The following is an 11,178-nucleotide window of genomic DNA, read 5'->3' on the forward strand; positions in this document are numbered from 1 at the left end:
CTCTATCACATCCGGCTGCAGTACATGAGAAGGATCGGGAATGTATTTCCTGAGCATGGAGATGTGAAACACGGGATGAACGTGAGAAAGGTTGGGTGGTAGCTCCAACCGGTAGGCAACTGCTCCAACTCTATCAGTAACCTCAAAAGGTCCGATATACCGAGGTGCCAACTTGCCCTTCTTTCCGAATCTCATGACTCCCTTCATTGGAGATACCTTCAGGAATACATAGTCGCCCACTGCAAACTCCACATCCCTCCGTCTGGGGTCTGCATAACTCTTCTGTCTACTGAAAGCTGTCCTCAGTCGTTCCCTGATTAAAGGAATTACCTCTAAAGTGTACTGCACTAGGTCTACATCATGCACCCTTGCTTCCCCCATTTTTGTCCACCACAGAGGAGACCTACACTTTCTTCCATATAGTGCCTCATAGGGTGCCATCCTATCTTTGGAGTGATAACTGTTGTTGTAGGCAAACTCCACCAAAGCTAGCTGCTCATCCCATTGACCTCCAAAATCCAAGACACTCATGCGAAGCATGTCTTCCAGTGTTTGGATTGTCCTTTCAATTTGTCCGTGCATGCGAGGGTGGAAAGGCATCTTGAAGTTCAATTGTGTGCCAAGTGCCTCCTGCAACTTTCTCCAAAACCGAGAAGTGAACTGGGGCCCTCTGTCAGATATTATGGAAGCCGGAACTCCATGCAATCTGACTATTTCTCGAATATAGAGCCGGGCATACTGTGCCACAGAATATGTAGTCTTCACAGGTAAGAAGTGAGCTGATTTGGTCAAGCGGTCTACAATTACCCATATCGAATCATATCCTCGCGTGGTACGAGGCAACCCAGTAACAAAATCCATAGTGATCATTTCCCACTTCCATTCTGGGATAGGGAGCTCTTGCAGCTTCCCTGACGGTCTTTGGTGTTCAAACTTCACCTTCTGACAAGTCAAGCACTTGGATACAAAGTCTACGATGTCTCTCTTCATGCCATTCCACCAATAGCTATCTTTCACATCATGGTACATCTTGGTGGAACCTGGATGGACACTGTAAAGTGTGTAGTGTGCCTCTTGCATGATTTCATTTCTGAGATTGTCCACATCGGGCACACATATCCTAGAACCTTGCACTAAGGCGCCATCATTGGCAAATCCAAACTCACCACCTTCGCCTTGCTGTACTCTTTCTATGATCTTCATCAATTGTTGGTCTCTGTGCTGGGAAACTCTAACTCTGTCCCTCAAGTCTGGCCTCACTGAAAAGTGAGCCAACAATACCCCCTCATTTGACAGATCTAGGATTAAACCTTGATCCATCAACTCATGTACCTCCCGAATCAACGGTCTCTTCTCTACTGAAATGTGCCAAAGCGCGAGAAGATTTTACGCTCGAGCATCTGCCACAACATTGGCCTTCCCGGTGGTGCTTGGATGGTGCAATCATAGTCTTTCAGAAGCTCCATCCATCTCCTCTGTCTTAAGTTTAAATCCCTCTGCTGGAAGATGTACATCAAAATTTTGTGGTCGGTGTATATCTCGCACACTTCACCATACAGATAGTGTCTCCAGATCTTTAGTGCAAAGATTACAGCCGCCATTTCCAAATCATGGGTGGGGTAGTTCTGCTCATGCCTCTTGGTGCCTTGAAGCATAAGCCACTACCTTTCCATTACGCATCAAAACACACCTAGGCCAACTCTGGAGGCGTCACAATACACGGTGTATCCTTCACCACTCACAGTAGTGTCAACACAGGCGGTGGTTAGACACTCCTTAAGCTCGGAAACTCACCTCACGTCATCTGTCCAAATGAATGGAACATTCTTCTGGTCAACTTAGTTAGGGAGCCGCTATCTGGAGAAATCTTGTACAAAACGCTTTGTAGTAGCGGCTAAACCAGAAAACTTCGCACCTCGGTGATTGTTGTAGGCCTAAGCCAATCGATTCTGACTTCAATTTTCTTGGGATCCACTTGAATCTTGTCACTAGAAACCACGTGTCCCAAGAATGAGATGCTTTCTAGCCAAAATTCACATTTTGAAAATTTGGCATATACCGTTGCTCCCTCAACGTCCGCAACACCATCCTCAAGTGCCACACGTGTTCTTCCTCGGTCAGAGTATACGAATGTCATCTATGAATACGATGACAAAGCGGTCCAAAAATGGCTTGAACACCTGTTCATCAAGTCCATGAAGGTTGGTGTATTAGTGAGTCCAAAAGACATCACCAAGAACTCATAATGACCATATCTTGTCTGAAAGCCGTTTTGGACACGTCCTCATTCGATTCTCAAGCGATGGTAGCCGATCGTAGGTCTATCTTGGAAAAGAATCTAGCTCCTTGGGTGATCAAACAAATGATCGATCAGGAAGTGGATACTTGTTCTTCACAAATCACCTTGTTTAGGTATGTAGTCAATGCACAACCTCAATGACCCATCCTTCTTTCTCACAAATAGAACAGAGCACCCGGGGTGAAGTGCTCGGACGTATGAAACCCTTGTCCAAAAGCTCCTGTAGTTGCTCCTTGACTCTTTCAGTCTCGCTAGTGCCATCCTGTAGGTGGCATGGATATGGGGTTTGTACGGCACAACATCAATACAAAACTCTATTCCCTTTACGGTGGCAACCCCGAAGCTCTTCGGGAAGACATCCATGAATTCTCGACAACAGAACATTTTCCATGCTAACACCTTCTACAGGTATCTCTCACCAATGCCAAATACCCTTGGCATCCACGCCTCAACATTTTTACGGCACTAATTGCGACACCAAGTTATATGGAGCCACGCTCTGTCACCATCAAAGCTAAACTCTTCCACACGGTATGTGGAAGTATACCTTTGTTCCTGCGGTCTAAGGTGGCATAATGAGTTGCCAACCAATCCATCCCCAAGATTACATCGAAATCCATTCTTGGTAGAGGAACCAAGTCTGCTGGGAGGATCTTTCCATCCACTACCACTGGGCTACCCGGAAATACCATGTCTACATCTATGTGGTCACTAAGTGGGGTAGTTACTGACAAAGGGCGTTCTAAGGTTGTAGGGTTTCTACCCAACCTCATGGCAAACACAGGGGAGACGAATGAGTGCGTAGCACCCGGATCTATCAAAACACGAGCCTCATAAGAACAGACCAGAAGAATACCGCCTGGCGCATTTGAAGCTTGAGCATCCCGGTGGGTCGGGGTGAAAACTGAGCTTGACCCCTACCCGAGTGGCGTAACCACGATCGACTTCTACCTCTGACCGCCTCCAAATCCACGTCCCCCTTGTCCTCGGCCTGTTGTACTCGTATTGCTGCCATGTTGGAAGTACCCGGATACAACTGGCGAGGAACATTAGCAACAGAACCCTGTGACCCCATCTGTGGCTCGCTGAACATGGGGCATTCTCTAGCAAAGTGACCCTGTTGGCCACACCTGAAGCATACTCCTGATCCCATCAAACAAGGTCCTGAATGTCCTCTTCCACACTGTGCACAAGGTGCCAAGGAGGATCCTGAACCAGACCCAGAACTGCTGTACCCCGAACTGTGACCACTGCTGGATCCGTACCACAGTGCAGATCCTCGTGGTGCGTATGCAGAAACCACTTCTCTTGCTCCTACCCTTTCCTCTGTAATTACCCTGGCCACCACTGTCCGGAGTACCCATGGAAGGGACACCTGAGGAACCCTCTGCTCTGTTTTTCTTTGCTCTCCCACTGTCATCCACAGCATAGCTAATCTCAATCTGTCTGGCTCGATCAACCACCACATCAAAAGACTGATCCGACATCATGGCCAGGTTCGCATACCTCCTGTCAAGCCCCTTTAGGAACCTCTTCACCTTCATAGTTTCTGTAGCTACTGCTGTAGGGGCATATCTGCTCAATTCCAGAAATTCTGTAGCATATTCATCTACAGACCTGCCATTCTGTCTTAGGGCCTCAAAGGCCCACTGTTTCTGATCTCTGAAGCTTTCTGGCACAAACCGATTGATAAAAAGTTCCACAAACTGAGCCCATGTCAATCCCTCCATCCGGGGTAACACGTAGTCATTCATCCATTGTCTAGGCATAGGCCCCATGACATGCTGCATACACTCTATCAATCTTCTATCGATCCAATCAGTAATTACATTCTGCTGTCTGCGGGAATCCGAACCGATATGCATCGTCTGACACATCATAAGTACCAGGCACCAACTTCTTAAAATTTATGATCTGTTTGTAAGGTTCCCCTCTTGGTGCGGTGGACTACTACTGCTGTGGAGGGTGGACCATATACTGCGCCATCATGTCGATGGTTCTCTGCAGACCAGCTAGAGTAGCTGCCATGGGGTCCATGGGACCCTGTGCCATGAAAGACTGTTCTGAGCGTGGGTAGCCGCTCTTCTACTTGGCGGCTCTAGGCCTCCTACCCGCCTCCTGGCGGCGCCTCATCTGTGCGACACCTCGTCAGGCACATCTGGTTACAGTGCGATGGCGCTCTCACCTTCTACACATTTTCCTGAAATTCAGCAGCATTAGCCCACAAAATTCAAAACTGTGCATTACACAGCTCTATAGACTCATATTTACACACAATATATGAAGCAGAAACTAGAAGCAAAAATGACAATGCAAGACGAATATGAACCCTATTTTTCCGCATGTGACTCCTAGTAGACTCTTCCCAATACTTTAGACAGACATTCCCTAAGAATCTGGAGCCTAAGCTCTGATACCACATTTGTCACGACCCAACTTATGGGCCGGACCGGCACTAGGACCTGGGCCAGCCTCAAGCCCCCGAGGCCCGTAGTAAGCCTAACTGTTCATTTACCCAATGCTGAGGCCCATTTGGGGCCCAATTTCAAGAAAACAAACGGACAGAGTCCGGCCATAAAATGGACTTACCAACGGGGAGTTTTTGACTCACCCGACCTGTAAACACAATAAACAATCCATTGGGGAGCTCAGCTCACCCTCCACATACTCATCAACATAATAATAAATGGGAGCTCAGCTCCCTCATCCAATCCATCAAAACAGACTTAAAATATTAAGTTTACAGGTCCAACATGATAATAATATTACAGACCAAATTCAAATAATTACTGCTAACACATGCGAAAATTCTAAGAGTAAATAAAATTACACAAATATCGATAAACAACCTGCGAAGTATAAAAGCAGGTTAACCCAGAATAAAATATCCTCCTGCGGCCTGTAAAAATTTTTGAACAGGAGTGAGCGTTCGACTCAGAGAGTAAAATATCAATTTTAACCATAATCTCTATAACTATCTAAAACTAATGCACCCTGTAGAGTGAAATGCAACATCCACATCATTTTCACATCATAACATCAAAAAGGAAATTTGGAGCACTCACACACCCTGTAGTATCAATCATAACATATGGGAGCTGATCCCCTATCTGACTCTCTTAAATCCAACTGGTGCCGAATTACTCAAGCTCGGACTTCCACTTAATAACCAAATCGAGGGTCCCAATTACTCAAGTCGTGACTACCCCTCGAAGGATCGGGTCCCGAATTACTCAAGCCGTGGATCGCCTGTCCTATCCATAGTCCACACCACATCACACGCACGCCAACGCACGCTGCGCTCCAAATTACCACAACAACATTCATGGCACATTAACAGTTATGAATGCAACATAATTCGTGCCTGGAGTTTAACTACATAAATATATGCATATAAGTGATGCATGGGCATGCTGAACATATAATAATATCGAAATTACAATTAAAATTAATATTTTACTCACAAACTTGACGACAAATTACTGTGGTGGCTGGGCGGAGGAAGAAGGCTGTCCCGGCTCACCTGATAATTATATTACATCTATTTAATAAATTTGACTCAATACAAACAAAGAAAAATATCAAGTACGTCCTAAGTCGTAGTTTAAAATCCGTGAGTCTCCCCTATACCTAGGATCTACCCAACCTGAAAAAGGGCTAAAAACGCACTTCTATATTCACAATCCATATATCAACAGTTCAATCATATCACACAGCCCCTCCTGGGCCCATCAAATCAATCATCCATCACAATACGCAAAATTTCAATTTAGTCCTTATTATTGATCATTTTTGCAAAAACTGCCCAAACAAGCTCTAAAAATTATAAAACTTTGCCCCGCGGTCCTTAGCAATATTACAAGGCTATTGCAAAAAGAATCGTAATTTTCTAAGCTATCACGAATATTTTATGGATTTTTAATCCTATTTAAGCACTAGAAAATTACGAAAAAACAAGGTTCGGGTTTACCTTTGCCGATTCCGACTTCGGGAACGCGCTCGGGACGTCTGACAATGGGGGGCTAGCCAAAACCTCGGTCCAATTCGGAGACTTTTCCGTGAACAGTGCATGCGGCGAAATTTGCGAACGATCAATCGCCGAATTTCCTCAAATCGAGGATACCTACACGAAGCCCATAACATGGGGGTTAGTACATAAATTTTTCAGAATTTTCTAAGCTCATTAAATGCTCGGAAAAATACTGCGAAGTTCCGTGGGACCCACCGAAAAACTGTGTCGAAAAAATTCAAAATTTATGTCGTTGCGAAGCTTTCAACGAATGGAGCGTGCTGGTGGCCTCGGTTTTCTCGTGGGATTCACGGTTTTCGAGAAATCTAGCCCAAAAGTCGAAATGGGCTAAAATCTTCCCGAGCAAAAATCGGACAATCCGCTCGATGGATTTCGGCGTTCTTGGTGTCTATGGAAAGCTCTCGCCGAGTAGATGATTTTGGACACAAGACCCGGTCCAATTGGTGGCCGGATCGGCCGGATTTGGCCGAGGAAGTCGGGCCGCCGCGAGGGAGATCGCGCGCGTTTCCGGCCGTTGCAGTGCTCTGGTGGTGGGACAGTGAGGCCAGCCGCGAGGAGGACGCAGGGAGGCGGCGGCCAGGAGGGGAGGAGAGAGAAACGAGAGAGAAAAGTGAGAGGGACGCGCGCGCGGGGAAAGAAAAAGGAAGAAGGAAAAGGGCCGGTCCGATTCGACCGGTCCGATCCGGTCCGGTTCGATTCGAAATACAAAATTTTGAATTTTTACTCTGCCTCGGGACCGAAAACGAGGTCCAAAAATTCCGAAAAAATTTCAGAAAACTCAGAAAAATACGTAGACTCCAAATATATTTTTAGTTTTGCCACGTGGTCTTTAAATTAATTTTTAAAAATCATCAAAGTTTATATTTTCGGAAAATCGAAAAATCTCAAAAAAATTCCTAAAATTTAAATAAAATTAAAATACCAAAATGCTCATAAAAATTAAAATTTCGGGGTGTTACATTCACCTTCAATTAACCTTGCACCAATTGGAGATACACAAATTCAATGATTGCTTTCCAAACACACTAGACTCTAATGGTCCAGCATACATCACATGGGGCAGCCTACACATTTCAATATCCAAAGCCATAATTTGTCTCATTTTATGGTCAAACCTCACCAAATGGTCACTAATTGACCTTTAAAATGTTTATCAACCACCACATGAGCAAAACCCTAATTTTGCTTAAACCCAAATTTTCAAAGTTTCAATTCTTGCATCAAACATACTAATTAGTGTTCTAATTCATAAATTCATGTTAAGGTATCATCAATTCCCATTCCAATTCAATCAATTCATCAAAATCCTAACCTAAACAAGGTTGTCGAAATTGGGGTTTTCAAACACATGAATTTCATTCATTTTCTCACTAATTCTAACTTTAATCAAGCTCCTAAGCAAGAATTAAGAGAGAGAGAGATGAGTGATTTATACTAACCTCTTTGGAGAGATTTTCTCCCTTCAATTTCCTTCACTTTCTTTGATTTTCTTGGCAGCCAAACACCTTCCCAAGTGGTGTAGACAAGTTTTAACGAAGAAGGTCTAGGGTTTTGTGGAGGGAAATCAATGAAAATTAAGAGAGATGAAGAAATTTTTCATGGAAGAGAGAGATAAGAGATTTTCGGCCATGAGATGGAAATGAGGAAGATGGCTATTTGGTTTTTATTTCTATCTCATTTTTATTTCATTTTTATCCCTTTATTTTGTTACACCTCTATATGCATAGCCTGATATATTTTACTGTTCCGATGACCGGTGTCAGTCCTGACAATTAAGGAAATTAGAACCACATCTAGGATACCTAGATAAGTCCAAAATGCAAATAATTAGTGATTGCTAGATAATTAAGTATAAATAAGAAAAACAAAACATAAAAGGTTAAATGAGCCGAGAGTCACAGCGATGGGTGATCTTCCCAGGAAGTGACTGCGAGGTCAGTCTTAACCCAAATTTTGAACCGAAAAATGTGACGCCGCTGTCCTAAGTAATACTGCGAACATAGTGGAAAAGAGAAAATCATAGAAAAAAGTTGTTAAGCAGGTCAAATAATTAGGTCAGAGATCTAGAAGAAATGTTAAATTACTTGCAAACCGGATCAGACCGATGATGGGCAAATTAGTAAATTCACCCCTAGAGAGGACTCCTGACCTAACTGTCCAATAAAATCGGAGAAACAAAAATTTCAGACTCGGGAATTAAATTAAAAAAAAAAGGAAGAATAAAGAAAAAGAAAAAGTGAGGAAAACTACTTTATTATATCACCTTACCTCATATATGTGACATCATAAATGAAATTTTAATTTTTCTACATTTTTGACCAAGTCAAAAACATTTAATAAGACATAAAATATAAACAAATTAAAAGAAATTTCACTCTTTCTTCCCCACTCACTTCGGCCGCCCCATCTCCCATAGCTCCTCCATATGCAAACCTCCATGAAAGCTTGAACTCAAGCATGAAATCCCTCACTTAACCCTAATTTTTCCCCTAATTACTTCATAAAAACTTGTTATCTCAATTTAAGAAGGAGATTGAAGAAGAAACCAAGAAGGAAAAGTGAAGAAAATCGGTGATTGGAAAATCAAAGTTGAGGTTAGTAGTTTAATTTGAAATTCTAGTTTAATACTTGTGCTTTTAGTTCATTTAACCTAGAAATTAACTTAAAATTAAAAGAAAACAATTATGGGGGACTAGATGGGAAATTCAGCCAGCATTAAGGGGTATTGAAATTTCATGATTTTGATGGAATTGAAGTATTAGTTAAGTTGAATTGAGTGCATAGAGGTTAATTATAAACTTTAATTACATTAGATGGCATAATTGTATAATTAGGGTTCTTAAGCCTCTTGAAAATTGAGGGAAATGGTCAGTTGGTGCAAATGACCCTAATTGAAGTGAGAAATGGTCAAATGGGGCCATTTGTGACATGTTTGAATTGGTAGAAACCAAGTGCAATTCGGATTGGTTAGGGTTACTATTCTGGCAGCTTGACCTAGGTCTCTTTCAGGGACTCAAACTGAAAATTTACAAATCCAATTGGTGTGAGGCCAATTGGGAATCAAAATAGACACATAATGGCCCATTTTTCATTTAGGAACCATTCCCAGAAAATGACATTAACATAGTGAATAATTAGGTCAAACCCGGGTAGAGTGCACTGCCACTGTACCAAAATGACCAAACGAACAGTATTTGTTCATTTGGCCATAACTTGGGCTATACAGGTACAAATGACCTGATTTTTATAGCATTAGAAAGGTATGACATAGAACTACAACTTTCATGAAGAACATCAACTCAAATTTTTCCCATAACTAAGTCATTTTGCCACCCAAAATTAGAGATCCAAAACTGCTAGAACCAATTAGGTGCCCAGAAAATCTGGGTTAAACCAATCCGGCCAGCCATATTCAAATGGTCATATCTTGGGCTAAAAAACTCCAAAGGGAGTGATTCAAAAAGAGAATTAAAGATAAGACAATAAGGAACAACTTTTATGAAGGATACTTAGCCAAATTCTCACAGTAACCAGGCCAATGGAACAATGCAAGACAGGGCACAAAAACTAAAAATTTGAAGTTGTGCCTAGGAGACCTAAAAATTGAAGGGGCAAGCAAAATCAACAAATTAAGCAACCAAAATATGGTATGTGGGTGAAATTGAAATTCTCATACCTATTAAGCATAAGAAAGTCAACAAATTGACTTGAATAGTATAGTGAATAGTAACCCCGAAATGCAAAATTCAAAGAACGTTAAATTAAGCATATTAGAGCTAGACATAAGTAATTGTGAATTTATGATTGAATTTATTATACGTTATGATACTAAAACACTGTAAAATTGTGTGTTTCAGTTAAAAAGAATACCGGCAAAGAACCCGAGACATCGAGTCAAGGCCCAGAAGCGACTCGTACAAGGTTTGTGCACAACATAAAATTTTTCTGTAAATTCTCTTGACAATTTGTTTTGATGAATAAATTGTGATTTATTTTTATTGCAAATTTGTGAATGAGATGAATATTATGCTTTTGACTTAAATTGTTGGAAATTTAATTATATGTGTTTGAATTGTCAATAAATATTTAGTAAAATGTTAAGATAGTTTTGAAACCACAGTGTCATGACCATATATCTCAATGCCTCACTAGCATGCCTAGTGAAAAGAATTAGTTTTGAATTTTGAATTTCCTCTCTGGCTGAAGTGTTGAGGTGTGTGCCAGTAGAGGAAGAAATTAAATGGGTACCCATAGTTTGAGCTAGCTAGCCTTAAGATTCCTCATAAGCTTCCGGCTATTAAGATGAACATTGTACTGATGGCATGATATAACTGTGTGTTTTTATAAAATTTGTTTTGGGACTTCCGAAATGAGACTGTTTTGACTAAAATTATAAATTGTTTTTTGTATTTGTTTTTCATTTTCAGTACCATATTTGAATAAATGTGATTTGATTTATGCATAAAATTTTATTTTAGTATATTGTGCACCACTAAGTCATAGTACTCAGCGATGGCTGTTTATTGCTGTCGCAGATAGAGAGACTAGTAGAGCAGCGGAGTGAGCTGCTAAGGATTTCAGAGCTACTTCTGGACCTTTTGTCTGGTATAATTTTATACCCTAATAGTACATGTTTATTTTGATGTAATTGACTGTTTGTATATTTGTAAAGTGGTCATGATCAGTTGTACAGATTCTGTAATAATATTATTTTGGGTTTTCTGATGTAAATTTAGACTGATAAATGTAAATAAACTTTTCTTCAATGAAATGCAAATGAGATGAATTATTATTATTTTTGAGAATAATTGAATTGAGAATTATGAACTGTGGAAATTGATTTAAATTG

Source organism: Hevea brasiliensis, chromosome 9 (genome assembly GCF_030052815.1).
Source record: "Hevea brasiliensis isolate MT/VB/25A 57/8 chromosome 9, ASM3005281v1, whole genome shotgun sequence".
Lineage (NCBI taxonomy): Eukaryota > Viridiplantae > Streptophyta > Magnoliopsida > Malpighiales > Euphorbiaceae > Hevea > Hevea brasiliensis.